This window comes from Xyrauchen texanus, chromosome 5 (genome assembly GCF_025860055.1).
Source record: "Xyrauchen texanus isolate HMW12.3.18 chromosome 5, RBS_HiC_50CHRs, whole genome shotgun sequence".
Taxonomy (NCBI): Eukaryota; Metazoa; Chordata; class Actinopteri; order Cypriniformes; family Catostomidae; genus Xyrauchen; species Xyrauchen texanus.
The window spans coordinates 40,301,596-40,324,318 of NC_068280.1; the positions used below are offsets into that span (position 1 = coordinate 40,301,596).

Sequence of the window (22,723 nt, forward strand, 5' to 3'; positions counted from 1 at the left end):
TCTGTTCATGTCCACCTGACATTTCCTAATAGCTCTTTGGCAAGTAGAATGGGTTCATGACAGTGAGACTGAAAGAGTGCCAAGTCATTAATAGTTTTCTGGGACACTAATCTAGTTCCCTGAATGGACAGAATAGAACCTCCTCACAATGCTGGTGTTATCTCAGGGATTCAATATTATGTAACAGATTAGCCTCCACCTCCACTGTGTAGCGTTAGGATGCTAGTGTATAGCTGGTGGGAGCAAGGAATAATCCTTTGCCCTGCCTTGAATTCTGGCCGTTGTGTCAGGGTTTATCTCTCCCTCAAGACTGTAGATGCTTCAGAAACTTGCACATCTGCATCTTCTCTTTCACTCTGAGAGAGAAGAAGGGAGAGAACAAATATGCCTTGTCTGCACACAGAGTCCCTGCCATCCTTTCCAGTTGAGGGCCAGTATAGAGATACATCAGCCCGAAGGGGGTCTCAAGAGTCCCGATTCAGAACAGGGAAAAAGAAGAGTGGAGAGGAGGGTGCACATGTGGAGGGTAAGGAAAGTGATAAACAGCAGAGCGTGATCACCAATGCAGCATGGTTCTTCTCACCTTTCTGTGAGCACAAGGGTCAAATCCCAGAGACTAGGATTTGGGATTGGAATGGAGTGAGAAGGTGAAGGCATGGCTGGATGACCACTCTTATTGGTCTTATTTCAGCAGATCATTAAGGTGAGCTGTACCTGATCTCAAAGAGTGTTGATAAAATTCTTATGATGTGCTATATATTTAACCATTGTGTTGTGTTCATTTGTGTTTACGTCTTTTGTGTTCCCGGTCAGAAATTACAGGCTTTGGGAATGTTAATATACTGTACATTTCTCATATTGTATATTTTATCCCAAGATATTGCATTAGATCTTTTTGCCATCTTTTTTTTTTTTTTAGCAATTATGACTTCTTTTTTGAATATATTTAAAAAACAAAATATTGACAGAAGGATTCATTGAAATGAGCTTATAGTGGGAGCTATTGAGGGGTACTCCCTGCAGAATTTATTTAAATAATAATAATTATGGAATGAATTAAAATCCACTTGCTTGATGTAAACAAAATATGATTTTAAATCCTAGAATCTGGACTTTACAATGCATATAGTTGGTCCTACCAATTAATTTGCTGACAAATTAGAACTGCTTTGTTCTCATAATTTGCAAATTTGTTAGATTGGTAAAAACATACAAATTATGAGATGGCCATGTTATATCATTGGAAAGGTCTCAATTAGTAAAATGCAGCGAACAATTTTTTTTTTCACTCAGAGGCCAAACTGCAGAGAGTATTAGTGTATGGAATTCTCACTGACACACATAAATATAATAAACAGGAGTATTTTTTAAAAAACAATTCCTAATAATTTGCGAAACATACATGTAACATAGACAATGGCTTATCGTAATTTATAACAGACTATCCTGACTTAAACGAGCCTAAACACAACATAGTATAATAAGTACATCTTGAAATATTCCTCAAAGAGTGTACATGAAAAGACAATGCACAAAAGTGTGCTTAACTGACGTTGTGTGTGTTTACATGTTTGGGTATGTTTTTAAGGCTACAAACTGGTAATTACAATGATATTATGCTGTAAATGTGGTTTATGAGGATATTCTAGTGCCACCATAATTCAAATCGCTTAAAAAACATACTAAACTATGTTTTTCTTTTTTTATGTAAAAATTAAACAATATTATTTTGAGGATTAGGTTTAGGAGTAGGGTTAGGGGATAGAATCTATAGTTCGTACAGTATAAAAATCATCATGTCCATGGAGAGTGCACATAAGGATAGCCGCACCAATGAGTGCGTGTGCGTGTGCGTGTGTGTGTGTGTGTGTACATGTCTGAGGACTTTGTGTATGCAAACACACATCCACATATGTGCTAATCTAAAGGATTGGGATGCTCCTGAACAATTAATATTTCTGTATTTTGTAGTCTATAATCCATTTATTTCCAATTGCCGGTCATTTTTGACCATGAACACAACAGGTGAAATAAAACCAATGTAAATATATATATATATATATATTTTTGAAATGGTCCAAATTTCCTTTGTGTGTTTTCAGATACCATATGTGAACGAAGTCAAGGAATTTTATTCCAATTGGATTAAGTAAAGAAATAAATCCATAAAATCCTGATATAATTGTTTTAACATCAGGGTTAAAGCAATAGTTTCTATTAAATGTACTGTCTTCTGTTGTGTTTCCTCATGTTTTACATCGTTTTAACTTCCTTAAATATGGAAATTTACTGTAAAAGTGCTTAGAGAAGTTATTCACTTTTAAGAAAATAGTTCTATATAGGAGCAGACAGGGCTGGACTGGTAATCTGGCATACCGGGAATTTTCCCAGTGGGCCGACGCACTTTAGGGCCGATCAGGGGCAGACTGGCCATCGGGAGAACCAAACGGGCCGCGATAAGCTAAAATGAGCCGACGCGTTATGCAGCATGGACAAAAAACAGCACTGCGATATGCAGAAAAGGACATAATAATGCTGGTCCAGTGCTGTTTTAGCTGGTGGATGCTACCTGCAAAATAGTAACGCTGGTTGAAAAGAACGATCTTGCAGGTGAAGCTGGTTGACAAAGATATTCTTGCTGGTTAAGTTGATTGTACAGTAGTGACTGGTAGCATCACCAGCATACCAGCATTCCATTTCAACATCCAAAACACAACATATACTGCCATGTTGGTCTTTTCAACCTGTATGGTGAGGCTTAATTGTATGGTTAGTCTTCTCCAGAGTAAAGACATCCATCTTAAAGTCTTGCTGCACCTTTGTGAGATCACTCAGGCTCAGCACTGTTCTCTCTCCATAACAACAGTGGACAAGACAGGTATAAATGTCTGAGTCATGTGCATAATGGGATATGCTGTCAGCACAGAGAGGCCTCTAAACATCAGGGATGCTCATGAGGTAACAAATTAATGTGTTAATTACAAATGCATTGTGTAGGAGCCATATTTGAATTTAAAACCTTCCTTATCCTTTTGGGATATGTATTTATGGTTTGGATTTATTGGCCTTTGGCTTGAGACTCATTGAAGTAATCTGGGGAGTTAATATGTCTTCCATAGCTCAGTTAGAATCTCTTAGTTAGACAATGGAAGATGCTGGTGAACAAAACGTTTTCCGCTTCTATTCTATTGCTTCTGTTGCTCTTTAATTTGTTATTGGAAGGCTTACTGCATTGGAAGCTTTTTTAGATTTGTTTGGAAATTGTATCTATTGAGCAACTTGATTTGATTCAGCTGTGTATCACCTTCCTGCATACCTACCTGCCAATCACTCTGCCTGCCTTCCTGCTTGTTTGCCAGTATGCCTGCTTTGAGTGGATTTAATGCTTTGACCACTACACATTGTGTCATTATTACATTCCCTCACAGTCACTTCAGGACACTGATGGACTCTGGGCCAGGATTCCCCCATATGACAGAAAATACTAAGCCTATTTAGTCAGTCCAGGACTGGTCTGATCAAATTATTTGCCCTGATAATAGATTGACCATTAATCCATAGTTTATATGCTTATTCTTTGTCACTATGTGTAATACTGTATGTTATAATGATACATTTAATATGTTTTATACAGCATATTATCTCAATTATGAACATTTGTTGATTTAAACTGGTCTGTGGACTAATCAATGTGCCTTGTACTTTGGAAAAACAGGTTGTGGATGTTGTCATGTGCATGAATAAAAGACAACCATGCCCCTGTTCAGACTGTTATTTCTCAGAAAAGGATGAAAAAAGTAAATGTTAATCAATATTTAATATAAGGGTGTCAGGATGGCCATTATTGATGGAAAAACTTTGCTTGTAATCAGCTTGTTTAATTTAATTTCAAGCTCTTGACTAAAATGAAGTAGTTGATTTGTTCTTTTTTTCAGAGTGTGGTGTCACAAAGTACAAGAAAGCTTGTAATAAAGTTCCAGTGCAGAAAATATAGTACAAAAAAACAGGTCACATATCTATAATAAACAGCATAATATGGGCCAATATAATGAGACTTGATTAAATGGGTCAAGAGAATGACCTATAATTTAGTTTCTAGGTGCTGTCATCACACATAGCATTGTAAGGCTTGATCCTAGAAATCAGTCAGCTATTTGAGAGCTCTGAAAAAGAAAGAAAACATAACCAGGCATCACCCAGACTTTACATTTATAAATTTAGCAAATGCCTTTTTCCAAATGTAATGTTATAAGCAATAGCATGAGAAGTACTGCAAAACAATCCAAAATAGCTTAGAAAAGTATGAAAGCAGAACAGACACAATATACCCTTATGAAAAAGTACTGTGACAGTGCCATGATAAAAAGATTGTGTCAGATGGCAATGCCATTGTATTTTGATGTACACAATATTACTGATTTATAATGAACATACGCATGTTTACTCAGATCTTACATTAAATCGTTAAGGACTAGTCTAAAATTCACTTAATTGTTTTTATAATATTTGATTGACAGGTTCATTTGAAGTTGGCCCAGCTTGTATCACATGACTACCCCTCTGTAGAAATCATGCTCAGCAATTTGGCTGCCATCATATTTGTTTTTAAGCAACTGTCAAATGTAAGTTTTGTTCTTTCAATTTAGATAACATAAAATTATTCACATCAAGTTCATGAAATGTTTTTGATACTGAAAAACATCTCAAATAATTACTAAAGTTGATACTGATAGTACTGTTTATTGTTGTCTCGCAGGGGTCTTTCTCATGGGTGGTCCATACAGACCATAAAGAAACAATTTTCTCTGTCCAGTATTCTGCAAGGTTGATTTTGAATATATATAAATACTTTGATCATGATATACACAAGATAACAAAAAACTTTGGTTTGTTTAACCCATAATAGTTTTTTTTAGTAAGCTTGTTTAATTTATACAGTGGTTATAAAAGTTATTTTGATCGTTATTGTGTTCAGTATTGTTCTTTATTACTTTAGTAAACAAAAAAGTATAACAATTTAATTGTTTTTTTATATTTTTAATATTTATGCATACAATGGTTGAAGCATGTTTATGATAGATGAATGTAAAATGACAATCATAACTGTAATCTTCAGGGATTTTGACACAAATTACATCAGCTACACGTATGTAAAAATTACCACAGATCAACATGTCAACATGCCTGTAAGTTCACCTGATGTTTCCACAAATGGTCAAGATTTTATTCATGTACTCTTACTCAAAAAAACTTGAGCACCATTATATAATACATCCTTAAAAGGCCATACGTCCACTCGGAAAGGTAACATTTTCATATTTTTTCTTCCCTTTTATAATGTCTTGTATCTTTATAAGGAAACATACCATATCATATGACCAAAAAGTACCTCTGATCTAGGTTTTTCCTAGTTCCTTTCTGACATGCTCTATTTGTAGGCGGTGTGTTGCTTTCCAAGGCCAGATTTCTGAGGCCTTTCAGATGAGAAGTTTAATCTGCACACCTCTGAGAGACAAACAGAGAAGTAACGTCATGAGTAAATATGCACTTCAGGTGTATTCTTTCCAATAGGATCAAAGCATTCAGTCATCATGATATATCAGTTGAGATAATATTTACATGAAGTATAAGTAAAGGGCATACCAATGACATTGGTATGACAAGCCTACTGATTCTTTATTATTACTAATTTCCAAATTTTTGAATAATAGTGTAATTAAAATCTAAATTATTAAATGACACAAATTGAAGAATGGGAAATATGCCAAAGATTGTTCAAAAATCAAAACTATATCTAGCTTCTTCTACCAACATAATGAGGTATACAGTTCTTATATTTGTTGGGCACTTGTTGGCTGCTTTTCCTTCAATATCCGGTTGAACACAACCATTCCAAAATTGTATATAAATTAAAATCTTAGTTGTTTAAAGAAATTCATTATGTAGGCACAATTTATATTTGTCTAAAAAACAAATTTTGAGCATTTATGCATAAGCCTTTAATTCACAACAATTTTAAGAGACGTTATTGCTTCCTAAAATCTTCAAAATAGGTGTGTGCCAGTTAGCCAATAAAAGAAATGTGGACTTCACTAAGACAGATGTTTTTAGCAGAGCTGATGAGCACCTCCTGGAGGACTTTGTGTTTTTTGTGCCTTGGGACTACAGAAGTGCATCATGCAGCAGACGACAGACAAAAACAGAGCCAAGCTGGCTGTTAGTAAAGAGGTATGAAAAGTCAACACATTCCCTTTTGAGTCACTGAACGTCAGTGGAAATCACTCACTTTAGTCATGAAGAAACCTTTTAAATGCTGAAAATGTTTTTAAATAAATATTTTGTTGTTGTTGCAAATAACATACTGTAACCTTTTCATTCTGCTGTGTACTGTATGTACATATATGTTTGTGAATTGCATCTACAGGTTTTATCTTATCAAATTTCTGCTTCAAAAGAGGAAATTCAAGCCTTGGAGGTGACCACAAACTCTTATTTTAGCATTTCTTTATATCTTTTGTGAAAAGTACCTCAAATTACTCCAGTTCTACATATACACATGATGTAATTAGCTTAAATCTTTCAAGCCTAGTTCCATTAAGGAAGTGACTCAGCAGCTTAATTGCAAATTTGTTGTGCAACAGCAGAAAAACCTGTTTATCTGATAGTGACAACTTGCAACTTCATGTGGGTAGGATAATTTACTCCTGTGTTTGTGGTTTGACGATAGAGCACAACAGGCTATGTTTTGTTCCTGAATTAAAAAACATAAATTTTCTCCATAGAGAAATTTATATTTTAGAAGCCAATGTGATTGTTTAATTGCCAAACTCCTGTTGAAGAAATACACTACCCATCATCTTGAAAATTAGAGAATCAGGTCGACCAATCAGGTTGCTTTTACCATGGAAAAATTTGTGGCAAAAGAGCTCAGCAGCAACTGCCCACTCCCATGGAGCATTGCGAATCTCTAAATCCATCTCTCCACCCATCCCAGTCAAATGAATCAACCATCCGTCTGTCTCTCTGCCCATCCCAATCAAACAAACCGTCCGTCCGTCCGTCCATCCATCCATCCATCCATCCATCCATCCCAGTCTTATGACTCCTCCATCCATCACAGTAAAATGACATCCATCCATCCATCAAATCCATCCATCCCAGTCAAATGACTCATACATCCATATGTCTATTCACCCACCCATCCATCATTCGTCCCATTCCAATGACTCATGCATCCATCCATCCATCCAACCAACCACACCACCCACTCATCCATCATTTATCACTCATCCCTCCATCCCAACCAAACAACTCAGCCATCCCAGTCAAATGACTCATCCATCCATCCATCTATCTGTCCATCCCAGTCAAATGACTCATCCATCCATCCATCCATCCATCCATCCACCCATCCCAGTCAAATGACTCATCCATCCATCCCAGTCAAATGACTCATCCATCCATCCGTCTATCTGTCCATCCCAATCAAATGACTCATCCATCCATCCATCCATCCATTCAACCAACCAGAATCAGAATCAGAAAAAGCTTTATTGCCAAGTAAGTTTTTTACGCATAAAAGGAATTTGTTTTGGTGTTGTAGGCACGTGTCACACAATCTATATGAACAATATATGAAACAAGAATTAAAATATAAGCAATATAAATATGTCCACACAGTATCAATTAAAAGTAAGAATAAAATAAAAGAGAACAGAGTAGTACAGTGGAATGTAGAGCCAGAGGTGGAGTGTGGAGAGTGTCAGGGTGGGTACCGGGCCTTGTTGATAAGGCAAGTGGCAGATGGGAAGAAACTGTTCTTGTGGCATGAGGTTTTTGTCCTGATGGAGTGACTCAAAGAGATTGTGGCCAGGGTGGGAGAGATCAGCCACAATCTTTCCAGCACACTTCAGGGTCCTGGAGGCATACAGGTCCTGGAGCGGTGGCAGATTGCAGCCAATCACCTTCTCTGTAGTCTGCCCTTGTCCTTGGCAGTAGTAGCAGTGTACTAGATAGTGATGGAGGATGTGAGGATGGACTCGATGATGGCTGTGTAGAAGTGCACCATCATTGACTTTGGCAGGTTGAATTTCTTCAGCTGCCGCAGGAAGTACATTCTCTGTTGTGCTTTCTTGATGAGAGCGCTGATGTTCAACTCCTACTTGAGGTCCTGGGAGATGATAGTTCCCAGGAAGCGGAAAGACTCCACAGTGTTAATTGTGGGAGTTAGTTCCACAGAGACAGAAAAGCTGGGAGAGCTTCTCCTGGAGCAGAGCCGGGATGATGGTATTAAAAGCAGAGCTGAAATCCACAAACAGGATCCTGGCGTAGGTTCCTGTGAAGTCCAGGTGCTGGAGGATGTAGTGAAGGGCCAAGTTGACTGCATCGTCTACAGACCTGTTGGCTCTGTATGCAAACTGCAAGGGGTCCAGGAGGGGGTCGTTAATGTCTTTGAGGTGAGAAAACACAAGGCACTCAAAGGACTTCATCACCACAGAGGTCAGGGTGACGGGTCTGAAGTCGTTACATCCTGTGGTCCTTGACTTCTTGGGAACAGGGATTATAGTTGAAGACTTCAAGCAGGCTGGCACGTGACATGTCTCCAGTGAGGTGTTGAAAATGTCTGTGAACACTGGAGACAGCTGATCAGTGCAGTGCTTCAAGCTGGATGGGGAGACAGCATCCGGTCCAGCAGCTTTCCGGGGGTTCTGTCTCCTGAAGAGTTTGTTGACGTCCCTCTCATGGATGGAAAGAGTTGTCACTGAGGTGGGTGGGAGGGTGGAGGGGGGTACCTTTAAGGTGGGCATTGGTGGGGGTGCCCAGGCCCCTGCTGAGGTGGGGGAGGTGATGCACTGTGGCTGGAGCTGTTGGGAGGTGTCGTGGGGGATGGTTTCAGGACTGTCCCTTTGTCTTTCAAAGCGGCCGTAGAACTTGTTCAGGTCATTGGCTAGGCGTCGGTCGTTGATGGCCTTGTAGTTGGTGATCTGCCTAAGCCCTTTCCAGAGAGATGCAGAGTCGTTGGCTGAGAGCTGGTGTTGGAGCTTCTCAGAGTACCGTTGTTTAGCCTCTTTCACCGCCTTGCTAAACTTGTATTTCGCCTCTTTAAATCTGTCTTTGTCCCTACTCCTGAAGGCCTCTTCCTTATCAAACCATAACCTTCTGAGTTTGGATGTAAACCAGGTTTGTCATTGTTGTAACTCACCCTGGTGCGTGATGGAATACAGCAGTCCTCGCAGAAGCTGATATATGACGTCACAGCCTCTGTGTACTCATCCAGACTGTTTGTAGCAGTGCTGAACACATCCCAGTCAGTAGTGTCAAAACATGTCTGAAGATCCTCAACAGCCTCACTGGTCCATTTCCTTGATGTCATCACTACAGGTTTGCAGAGCTTTAGTTTCTGCCTGTACGCAGGAATCAGGTGGACCATGACGTGGTCAGAGTTTCCCAGTGCAGCACAGGGGACGGCATGATAAGCATTCCTGACTGTGGTGTTACAAGATTCCAGGTCAGGAGAACAGTGCTGCTGGATCACTGTCACATCATTGCACCAACCGCTGTTGATGTAAAAACAGATTCCTCCACCTTTAGTTTTGCCGGAAATTTCTGTGTCTCTGTCCGCTCTGTAAATTTGGAAGCCTGCCAGCTGCAGCACAGAGTCCGGTATTAATCCACAAAGCCACGTCTCCGTGAAGCACAAAACAGTAGATGAAGAAAAGTCTCTGTTTTTCCCCAACAGCAGTTGTAATTCCTCCAGTTTGTTGGGCACGTTAGAGAGAAATATTCCCGGTAACGGTGTGCGTAATCCTCACTGGCGAAGACGCACAAGCGCAAGTTTCCCTCTCCTTCGGCATTTCACTGCATGAGCAAAGGTGAGCGCACCTTTGACCAGAATGTCCAAAATTTCCAGTATAGGGAGAAGAAAAGTAGGAAATAAGTCCTCTGGAGTTGTACCCCTTATGTTCATGAGCTCATCTCTGGTGAAAGAGCTCCTGGTACCGCGCAAAAAACTTTTTTTGTTTTGAGTTAAAACACAAAACAAAACAACGCGCACACACACACCGAGGCGGACGTCTGTGGCACCATCTTGAGCCATATCCACCCACTCATCCATCCATCCATCCCATTCCAATGATTCATACAACCATCCATCCAACCAACCAACCACACCCACCCATTCATCACTGATCGCTCCATTCCAACCAGCGACTCAGCCATCCATCCATCTGTCTCTCCACACATCCCAATCAAATTAATCATCCATCCATCCATCCATCCATCCAACAAACCATCCACACCGACCCACTCATCAACGTCTATTCAAACATCCCAGGCAAATGACTCATCCATCCATCTGTCTATCCATCTATCCCTGTAAATTACTCATCCTTCCATCCATCCATCCATCCATCCGTCTATCAATCAATTCCAGACAAATGACTCATCCATCATCCATCCCAGTCAAATGAATCATCCATCCATCCCAGTCAAATGACTCATCCATCCATCCCAGTCAAATGACTAATCCATCCATCATCCATCCATCCATCTGTCTATCCATCATCCAAACCAGTCAAATAACTAATCCATCGATCATCCATCCATCCATCTGTCTATCCATCCCAGTCAAATAACTCATCCATCCATTCATCCATCCATCTATTCACCCCAGTCAAATGACTTGTCCATACATCCATCCATCCATCCATCCATCTGTCCTTCCGTCCCAGTCAAATCACTCATCCATCCATTCATCCATCCATCCATCAGTCCATCCATCCACCCATCCATCCATCTATCCACCCCAGTCAAATGACTCATCTGTCCATTCATCCATCTGTCTATCCATCCATCCCAGTCAAACGACTCATTGATCGAACGATCCATCCGTCTATCCATCCATCACAGTCAAATGACTCATCCTTCTGTCCATCCATCCCATTCAAATGACTCGTCCATCCATCCATCTGTCCTTCCGTCCCAGTCAAATAACTCATCCATCCATCCCAGTCAAATAGCTCATCCAACCGTCCATCCATCCATCCATCCCAGTCAAATGACTCATCCATCCATCCATCCGTCCATCTGTTCCAGTCAAATGACTCGTCCATCCGTCCATCCATCCATCCATCCATCCATCCCAGTCAAATGACTCATCCATCCATCCATCCGTCCATCTGTTCCAGTCAAATGACTCGTCCATCCATCCATCCATCCATCCATCCATACATACATACATACATCCCAGTCAAATGACTCATCCATCCATCTATCCATCCATTCCAGTCTAATGACTTGTTGATTGATCCATCCATCCATCACAGTCAAATGACCCATCCATCCATCCATCTGTCCATCCATCCCAGTCAAATAACTCATCCATCCATTCATCATCCATGTATCCACCCCAATCAAATGAATTGTCTGTCCATCCATCCATCCATCCATCCGGCCAAGACAAATAACTCGGCCATCCATCCATCCATCCATCCATCCATCCATCCATCCATCCATCCCAGTCAAACAGCTCATCCATCCATCCATCCATCCATCCATCCATCCATCCATCCATCCCAGTCAAATGACTCATCCATCCATCCATCCGTCCATCTGTTCCAGTCAAATGACTCGTCCATCCATCCATCCATCTGTCCATCATCCATCCATCCATCACAGTCAAATGACTCATCCTTCTGTCCATCCATCCCATTCAAATGACTCGTCCATCCATCCATCTGTCTTCCATCCCAGTCAAATAACTCATCCATCATTCATCCATCCATCCATCAATCCATCCATCCACCCATCCATCCATCTATCCACCCTAGTCAAATGACTCGTCTGTCCATCCATCCATCTGTCTATCCATCCATCCCAGTCAAACGACTCATTGATCGAACGATCCATCCGTCCATCCATCCATCACAGTCAAATGACTCCTCCTTCTGTCCATCCATCCCATTCAAATGACTCGTCCATCCATCCATCTGTCCTTCCGTCCCAGTCAAATAACTCATCCATCCATTCATCCATCCATCCCAGTCAAATAGCTCATCCATCCGTCCATCCATCCATCCATCCATCCATCCATCCATCCCAGTCAAATGACTCATCCATCCATTCATCCATCCATCCCAGTCAAATAGCTCATCCAACCGTCCATCCATCCATCCATCCCAGTCAAATGACTCATCCATCCATCCATCCGTCCATCTGTTCCAGTCAAATGACTCGTCCATCCATCCATCCATCCATCCATCCATCCCAGTCAAATGACTCATCCATCCATCCATCCATCCATCTGTTCCAGTCAAATGACTCGTCCATCCATACATCCATCCATACATACATACATACATACATCCCAGTCAAATGACTCATCCATCCATCTATCCATCCATTCCAGTCTAATGACTTGTTGATTGATCCATCCATCCATCACAGTCAAATGACCCATCCATCCATCCATCTGTCCATCCATCCCAGTCAAATAACTCATCCATCCATTCATCATCCATGTATCCACCCCAATCAAATGAATTGTCTGTCCATCCATCCATCCATCCATCCGGCCAAGACAAATAACTCGCCATCCATCCATCCATCCATCCATCCATCCATCCCAGTCAAACAGCTCATCCATCCATCCATCCATCCATCCATCCATCCATCCATCCATCCATCCATCCCAGTCAAATGACTCATCCATCCATCCATCCGTCCATCTGTTCCAGTCAAATGACTCGTCCATCCATCCATCTGTCCATCATCCATCCATCCATCACAGTCAAATGACTCATCCTTCTGTCCATCCATCCAATTCAAATGACTCGTCCATCCATCCATCTGTCTTCCATCCCAGTCAAATAACTCATCCATCATTCATCCATCCATCCATCAATCCATCCATCCACCCATCCATCCATCTATCCACCCTAGTCAAATGACTCGTCTGTCCATCCATCCATCTGTCTATCCATCCATCCCAGTCAAACGACTCATTGATCGAACGATCCATCCGTCCATCCATCCATCACAGTCAAATGACTCCTCCTTCTGTCCATCCATCCCATTCAAATGACTCATCCATCCATCCATCTGTCCTTCCGTCCCAGTCAAATAACTCATCCATCCATTCATCCATCCATCCCAGTCAAATAGCCCATCCATCCATCCATCCATCCATCCATCCATCCATCCCAGTCAAATGACTCATCCATCCATCCATCCATCCATCCATCCATCTGTTCCAGTCAAATGACTCGTCCATCCATCCATCCATCTGTCCATCCATTCCAATCAAATTACTCATCCATCCCTTCATGCCAGTCAAATGACTCATCCATCCATCCATCTGTCTATCCATCCCAGTCAAATAACTCATCCATCCATTCATCCATCCATCTATTCACCCCAGTCAAATGACTTGTCCATACATACATCCATCCATCCATCCACACATACATACATACATCCAAGTCAAATGACTCATCCATCCATCTATCCATCCATTCCAGTATAATGACTCATCGATTGATCCATCCATCCATCACAGTCAAATGACCCATACATCCATCCATTCATCTGTCCATCCATCCCAGTCAAATAACTCATCCATCCATTCATCATCCATCTATCCACCCCAATCAAATGACTTGTCTGTCCATCCACCATCCATCAATCCATCCATCCATCCATCCGGCCAAGGCAAATAACTCGGCCATTCATCCATCCATCCATCCATCCCAGTCTAATAGCTCATCCATCCATCCATCCATCCATCCAGTCAAATGACTCATCCATCCATCCATCCATCCATCCATCCATCTGTTCCAGTCAAATGACTCGTCCATCCATCCATCCATCCATCCATCCATCCATCCATCCATCCATCCATCCATCCATCTGTCCATCCATTCCAATCAAATTACTCATCCATCCCTCCATGCCAGTCAAATGACTCATCCATCCATCCATCCATCCATCCATCCAACTATCCCAGTCCAATGACTGATCAGTCCATTCATCCATCTGTCCATCCGTCCCAGTCAAATGACTTGTCCATCCATCCATACATACATCCATCCATCCATCCCTCTGTCCATCTATTCCAATCAAATTACTCATCCATCCCTCCATGCCAGTCAAATGACTTATTCATCCATCCATCCCAGTCAAATGACTCATCCATCCATCCATCCATCTATGCATCCATCCATCCATCCATCTGTCCATCATCCATCCATCCATCCCAGTCAAATGACTAATCCATCCATTCATCCATCCCAGTCAAATGACTCATTGATCGAACGATCCATCCGTCCATCCATCCATCACAGTCAAATGACTCATCCTTCTGTCCATCCATCCCATTCAAAAGACTCGTCCATCCATCCATCTGTCCTTCTGTCCCAGTCAAATAACTCATCCATCCATTCATCCATCCATCCATCCACCCATCCATCCATCTGTCCACCCCAGTCAAATGACTCGTCCATCCATCCATCCATCCATCCATCCATCCATCCATCCATCCATCTGTCCATCCATTCCAATCAAATTACTCATCAATCCCTCCATGCCAGTCAAATGACTCATCCATCCATCCGTCCAGCCATCCATCCATCCATCCAACTATCCAAGTCCAATGACTGATCAGCCCGTTCATCCATCTGTCCATCCGTCCAAGTCAAATGACTTGTCCATCCATCCATCCATCCATCCATCCCTCTGTCCATCTATTCCAATCAAATGACTCATCCATCCCTCCATGCCAGTCGAATGACTTATTCACCCATCCATCCCAGTCAAATGACTCATCCATCCGTCCATCCATCTATCCATCCATCCATCCATCCATCTGTCCATCATCCATCCATCCCAGTCAAATGACTAATCCATCCATTCATCCATCCCAGTCAAATGACTCATCCATCCATCCATAAGACCATCCATCTTTCCATCCATCCCAGTCAAATGACTCATCCTTCTGTCCATCCATCCCATTCAAATTACTCATCCATCCATCCATCCATCCATCCATCCATCCATCTGTCCTTCCATCCCAGTCAAATAACTCATCCATCCATTCATCCATCCATCCATCAATCAATCCATCCATCCACCCATCCATCTGTCTATCCATCCTAGTCAAATAACTTATCTATCCATCAAACCATCCATCTATCCATCCATCCCAGTCAAATGACTCATCAATCCATCCATCCGTCCATCCATCCATCACAGTCAAATGAATCATCCTTCTGTCCATCCATCCCAGTCAAATGACTCATCCATACCTCTTTCCATCCATCCATCCATTTTAGTCAAATTAATTGTCCATCTGTCCATCCATCCATCTGGCCCAACCAAATGACTCGTCCATCCATCCATCCATCCATCCATCCATCCATCCATCCATCCATCCATCCATGCATCCATCCATCCCAGTCAAATAGCTCATCCAGCCATCTGTCAATCCATCCATCCATCCCACTCATATGACTCGTCCATCCATCCATCCATCCATCCCAGTCAAATAGCTCATCCATCCATCTGTTCATCAATCCATCCGTCCATCCAGTCAAATGACTTGTCCATCCATCCATCCATCCATCCATCCATCCATCCATCCATCCATCTGTCCCAGTCAAATTACTCTTCCATTCAACCTCCATCCATCCATCCATAAATCTATCTATCCCAGTCCATTGACTCATCCATCCATCCATCTATTCCAGTCCATTGACTAATCCATCCATCCATCCGTCTATCTATCCATCCATTCATCCATTTCAATCAAATGACTTGTCCATCTGTCCATCAATCCATCCATCCATCCCAGTCAAATTATTCATCCATCCATCCATCCATCCATTTCAGTCAAATGACTTGTCCATCTGTCCATCCATCCATCCATCCATCCATCCGGCCCAGCCAAATGACTGGTCCATCCTTCCATCCATCCATCCCAGTCAAATGGCTCATCCATCCATCTGTCCTTCCATCCATCCATCCCAGTCAAATGACTCATCCATCCATCCATCCATCCGTCCATCCTTTCCAGTCAAATGACTCATCCATACATCCATCCCAGTCAAATGACTCATCCATCTATCCATCCATCTGTCATCCGACCCAACCAAATGACTCGTCCATCCGTCCCAGTCAAATGACTCATCCATACATCTGTCCACACATCCATCCATCCATCCATCACAGTCAAATGACTCATCCTTCTGTCCTTCTGTCCCAGTCAAATAACTCATCCATCCATTCATCCATCCATCCATCCACCCATCCATCCATCTATCCACCCCAGTCAAATGACTCGCATCCATCCATCCATCCATCCATCCATCCATCCATCCATCCATCCATCCATCTGTCCATCCATTCCAATCAAATTACTCATCAATCCCTCCATGCCAGTCAAATGACTCATCCATCCATCCGTCCAGCCATCCATCCATCCATCCAACTATCCAAGTCCAATGACTGATCAGCCCGTTCATCCATCTGTCCATCCATCCAAGTCAAATGACTTGTCCATCCATCCATCCATCCATCCATCCCTCTGTCCATCTATTCCAATCAAATGACTCATCCATCCCTCCATGCCAGTCGAATGACTTATTCACCCATCCATCCCAGTCAAATGACTCATCCATCCGTCCATCCATCTATCCATCCATCCATCCATCCATCCATCCATCCATCTGTCCATCATCCATCCATCCCAGTCAAATGACTAATCCATCCATTCATCCATCCCAGTCAAATGACTCATCCATCCATCCATAAGACCATCCATCTTTCCATCCATCCCAGTCAAATGACTCATCCTTCTGTCCATCCATCCCATTCAAATTACTCATCCATCCATCCATCCATCCATCCATCCATCTGTCCTTCCATCCCAGTCAAATAACTCATCCATCCATTCATCCATCCATCCATCAATCAATCCATCCATCCACCCATCCATCTGTCTATCCATCCTAGTCAAATAACTTATCTATCCATCAAACCATCCATCTATCCATCCATCCCAGTCAAATGACTCATCAATCCATCCATCCGTCCATCCATCATCACAGTCAAATGAATCATCCTTCTGTCCATCCATCCCATTCAATTGACTCATTCATCCATCCATCTGTCCATCCATCCCAGTCAAATGACTCATCCATACCTCTTTCCATCCATCCATCCATTTTAGTCAAATTAATTGTCCATCTGTCCATCCATCCATCTGGCCCAACCAAATGACTCGTCCATCCATCCATCCATCCATCCATCCATCCATGCATCCATCCATCCCAGTCAAATAGCTCATCCAGCCATCTGTCAATCCATCCATCCATCCCACTCATATGACTCGTCCATCCATCCATCCATCCATCCCAGTCAAATAGCTCATCCATCCATCTGTTCATCAATCCATCCGTCCATCCAGTCAAATGACTTGTCCATCCATCCATCCATCCATCCATCCATCCATCCATCCATCCATCCATCTGTCCCAGTCAAATTACTCTTCCATTCAACCTCCATCCATCCATCCATAAATCTATCTATTCCAGTCCATTGACTCATCCATCCATCCATCCATCCATCCATCTATTCCAGTCCATTGACTAATCCATCCATCCATCCGTCTATCTATCCATCCATTCATCCATTTCAATCAAATGACTTGTCCATCTGTCCATCAATCCATCCATCCATCCCAGTCAAATTATTCATCCATCCATCCATCCATCCATTTCAGTCAAATGACTTGTCCATCTGTCCATCTGTCCATCCATCCATCCATCCATCCATCCATCCATCCATCCATCCGGCCCAGCCAAATGACTGGTCCATCCTTCCATCCATCCGTCCCAGTCAAATGGCTCATCCATCCATCTGTCCTTCCATCCATCCATCCCAGTCAAATGACTCATCCATCCATCCATCCATCCATCCATCCATCCATCCATCCATCCATCCATCCATCCGTCCATCCTTTCCAGTCAAATGACTCATCCATACATCTGTCCACCCATCCATACATCCATCCCAGTCAAATGACTCATCCATACCTCTTCCATCCATCCATCCATTTTAGTCAAATTAATTGTCCATCTGTCCATCCATCCATCTGGCCCAACCAAATGACTCGTCCATCCATCCATCCATCCATCCATCCATGCATCCATCCATCCCAGTCAAATAGCTCATCCAGCCATCTGTCAATCCATCCATCCATCCCACTCATATGACTCGTCCATCCATCCATCCATCCATCCCAGTCAAATAGCTCATCCATCCATCTGTTCATCAATCCATCCGTCCATCCAGTCAAATGACTTGTCCATCCATCCATCCATCCATCCATCCATCCATCCATCCATCCATCCATCCATCTGTCCCAGTCAAATTACTCTTCCATTCAACCTCCATCCATCCATCCATAAATCTATCTATCCCAGTCCATTGACTCATCCATCCATCCATCCATCCATCTATTCCAGTCCATTGACTAATCCATCCATCCATCCGTCTATCTATCCATCCATTCATCCATTTCAATCAAATGACTTGTCCATCTGTCCATCAATCCATCCATCCATCCCAGTCAAATTATTCATCCATCCATCCATCCATCCATTTCAGTCAAATGACTTGTACATCTGTCCATCTGTCCATCCATCCATCCATCCATCCGGCCCAGCCAAATGACTGGTCCATCCTTCCATCCATCCGTCCCAGTCAAATGGCTCATCCATCCATCTGTCCTTCCATCCATCCATCCCAGTCAAATGACTCATCCATCCATCCATCCATCCATCCGTCCATCCTTTCCAGTCAAATGACTCATCCATACATCTGTCCACCCATCCATACATCCATCCCAGTCAAATGACTCATCCATCTATCCATCCATCTGTCCATCTGACCCAACCAAATGACTTGTCCATCCGTCCCAGTCAAATGACTCATCCATACATCTGTCCACACATCCATCCATCCATCCATCCCAGTCAAATGACTCATCCATCTGTCCATCCATCTGTCCATCAGGCCTAGCCAAATGACTCGTCCATCCATCCATCCATCCATCCATCCATCCATCCATCCATCCATCCATCCCAGTCAAATGGCTCATCCATACATCCATCCTTCCATCCATCCATCTCTCCCATTCAAATGACTCTTCCATTTGACCTGCATCCATCCATCTATACCAGTCCAATGACTCATCCATCCATCCATCCATCCATCCCAGTCAAGTAGCTTATTCATCAGTCAATTCATCCATCCATCCATCCATCCATCCATCCATCCATCCATCCATCCATCCCAGTCAAATAGCTCATCCATCTGTCCACCCATCAGTCCATCCATCCATCCATCCATCCATCCCAGTGAAATGACTCATCCATCCATCCATCCATCCATCCATCCATCTGTTCCAGTCAAATGACTCATCCATACATCTGTCCACCCATCCATCCATCCCACTCATATGACTCATCCATCTGCCAATCCAGCCATCCGTCCCAGTTAAATGGCTCATCCATCCAACCATCCATCCACCTGTCCCAGTCAAATTACTCTTCCATCTGACCTCCATCCATCTATCTATCCCAGTCCAATGACTCATCCATCCATCCATCCATCCATCCGTCTATCCATCCATTCATCCATTTCAGTCAAATGACTTGTCCATCTGTCCATCCATCCCAGTCAAATTATTCATCCATCCATCCATCCATCCATCCAACCATTTCAGTCAAATGACTTATCCATCCATCCATCCATCCGGCCCAGCCAAATGACTCGTCCATCCTTCCATCCAAATGGCTCATTCATACATCCATCCTTCCATCCATCCATCTCTCCCATTCAAATGACTCTTCCATTTGACATCCATCCATCCATCTATACCAGTCCAATGACTCATCCATCCATCCATCCCAGTCAAATAGCTCATTCATCAGTCAGTTCATCCATCTATCCATCCATCCATTCATCCATCCATCCCAGTCAAATAGCTCATCCATCTGTCCATCCATCAGTCCATCCATCCATCCATCCATCCCAGTGAAATGACTCATCCATCCATCCGTCCATCTGTTCCAGTCAAATGACTCATCCATACATCTGTCCACCCATCCATCCATCCCACTCATATTACTCATCCATCTGCCAATCCAGCCATCCGTCCCAGTTAAATGGCTCATCTATCCAACCATCCATCCACCTGTCCCAGTCAAATTACTCTTCCATCTGACCTCCATCCATCTATCTATCCCAGTCCAATGACTCATCTATCTATCCATCCATCCATCCATCCATCCATCCATCCATCTATCCATCCATCTATCCATCCATTTCAGTCAAATGACTTGTCCAGTCTGTCCATCCATCCATCCATCCCAGTCAAATTATTCATCCATCCATCTGTCCATCCATCCATCCCAGTCAAATGACTCATCCATCCATCCATCCATCCATCCATCCATCCAGCCCAGCCAAATGACTCGTCCATCCCAGTCAAATGGCTCATCCATCCATCCATCCATCCATCCATCCATCCATCCATCCATCCCAGTCAAATGACCCATCCATCCATCCATCCATCCATCCATCCATCTGTCCATCCTTTCCAGTCAAATGACTCGTCCATCCATCCATCCATCCATCCCAGTCAAATGGCTCATCCATACATCCATCCTTCCATCCATCCATCTCTACCATTCAAATGACTCTTCCATTTGACCTCCATCCATTCATCTATCTATACCAGTCCAATGACTCTTCCATCCATCCGTCTATCCATCCATCCATCCCAGTCAAATTACTCAACCATCCTTCTATCCATCCATCCATCCTAGTAAAATTATTCATTCATCCATCCATCTATCCATCCATCCCAGTCAAATGACTGATCCATCCATCCGTCTTTCCATCCATCCCAGTCAAATAACTCATCCATCCATCCGTCTATCCATCATCCATCTATTCATCCATCCCAGACAAATGACTCATCCATCCATCCATCTGTTTATCCATCCATCCATCCATCCATCCATCCATCATTCATCCATCTGTCTATCCATCCATCCCAGTCAAATGACTCATCCATCCATCGCTCCATCTATGCATCCATCCCAGTCAAATGATGCATCCATCCATTCAACCCAATCAAACTACTTATCAATCCATCCCAATCAAACTACTTATCCATCCAACTCTCCAAAAATTGAGAAAAGACAAAAAATCTATGCATAACTGTTTTTTCTTACTTCGAACATTTCTCTCAGGGTAGTCAGATTCTCAGTTCGCTCTCACTGAATGAATACAGGGCCTGTAAGCAGATGATTGAGGAGAACATTCTGGCAACAAACGTTGTTGTATATATAGATTAAGCTTCTTTGTCCAAAACAAGCTATGTGCACTGATGTACACTCACTATGTTATGACATACATTTTATGTGTGTCTGCTTGTTTTTATTTGTCTTTAGAAAAAAAAAACTAAATTCTTTGAACTTTCCCAAAATAACAGATGTCTATGGAATGATAACAGACATAGAGAACTGCTGAGGTATGAATAAACAAACATTATTTAAAAAAATATGCACACATCTATTTTCTGAATAAACTTTTGCCCCCTTCTGTAAACATAACATACCACAGAATTAGTTTTCCTTCTTTACAAAGTTTTCTCATTTTGTCTGACTGCAGTACATCACATGAACAGGAAACACATACCACATTTCTGCTCTTGAGCACTTCCTGTCCCCATATTAACTGATGTTGTTGATCTAAATAGGTCAATGCTAATGACAGCAAGCGATGTGCAATAACCAAACCATGGCCAATTCAGAAACGGGTGAGCATCCCCCCCACACACGCACTCATTGACATTTGCATCCATACAGACATACAGTATGTAAGCACACACCACAACCACATTTGCATACAAGCACACACACAAAAACACTTATATTCATATTCACACAATGTTTCCTTTCTATACCTCAACATATTGCTGAGCTAGTAGCAACAGAGTTCATTGCACAAGGAGACAGAGAGAAGTATGAATTCAACATTCAAACGACTGTAAGTTGAGAGTTATGTGTAAATTTATGTAACTTTTTTTTACTTAAATTAATACTTAAGAGCGAGGGAGGCATTAAGGTTTTTAACTTTCCAAAAAAGCAAAGGATTATATCTGTTACCAATAGTACAGGTATTTGATACAATCAGATATAAAATTCTTGTCTTTCTGACAGGATATGATGGACCGTGACAACTCCACATTTTTTATGTGGATTTACCTCACATGTAGGTGGAGTATATAGAGTAGACAGGAGTTTCTCACCACTAGAAGAGGTGAGTGCATGCCTGCACACATCCTGTTAAAAATGTGTGCAATGTGTCTTTAGTGAGTAAGAGACTTACAACTGTTTCAATGTTTTTGCCTTTGTTTTGCAACTTAGACAAGAGACATTTTCATTTTCACAAGGTACCCATTGTTTCTCTCTCTCTTTCTCACTCCTCTCTTTTTTCTCATGCCCTGATAACCATATTTGAGTACTGTTCCCCTTTGATAAAAGGCTGCAGAAGGAACATAAAAAACGTGCAATGGCTTGTAGATAGTGGAAGAGAAGAGGAAGAAAATAAGGAAGCAAAAGATGAACAATTTAGAAATAGAGGAGAAACAAGTTAA

At 42.3% G+C, this 22,723-nt stretch overlaps 1 pseudogene; it reads left to right on the top strand.

The window, feature by feature from the left end:
• The first annotated feature begins 256 nt into the window (after window positions 1-256).
• Window positions 257-22,723, top strand: LOC127643551 (cGMP-specific 3',5'-cyclic phosphodiesterase-like; annotated as a pseudogene).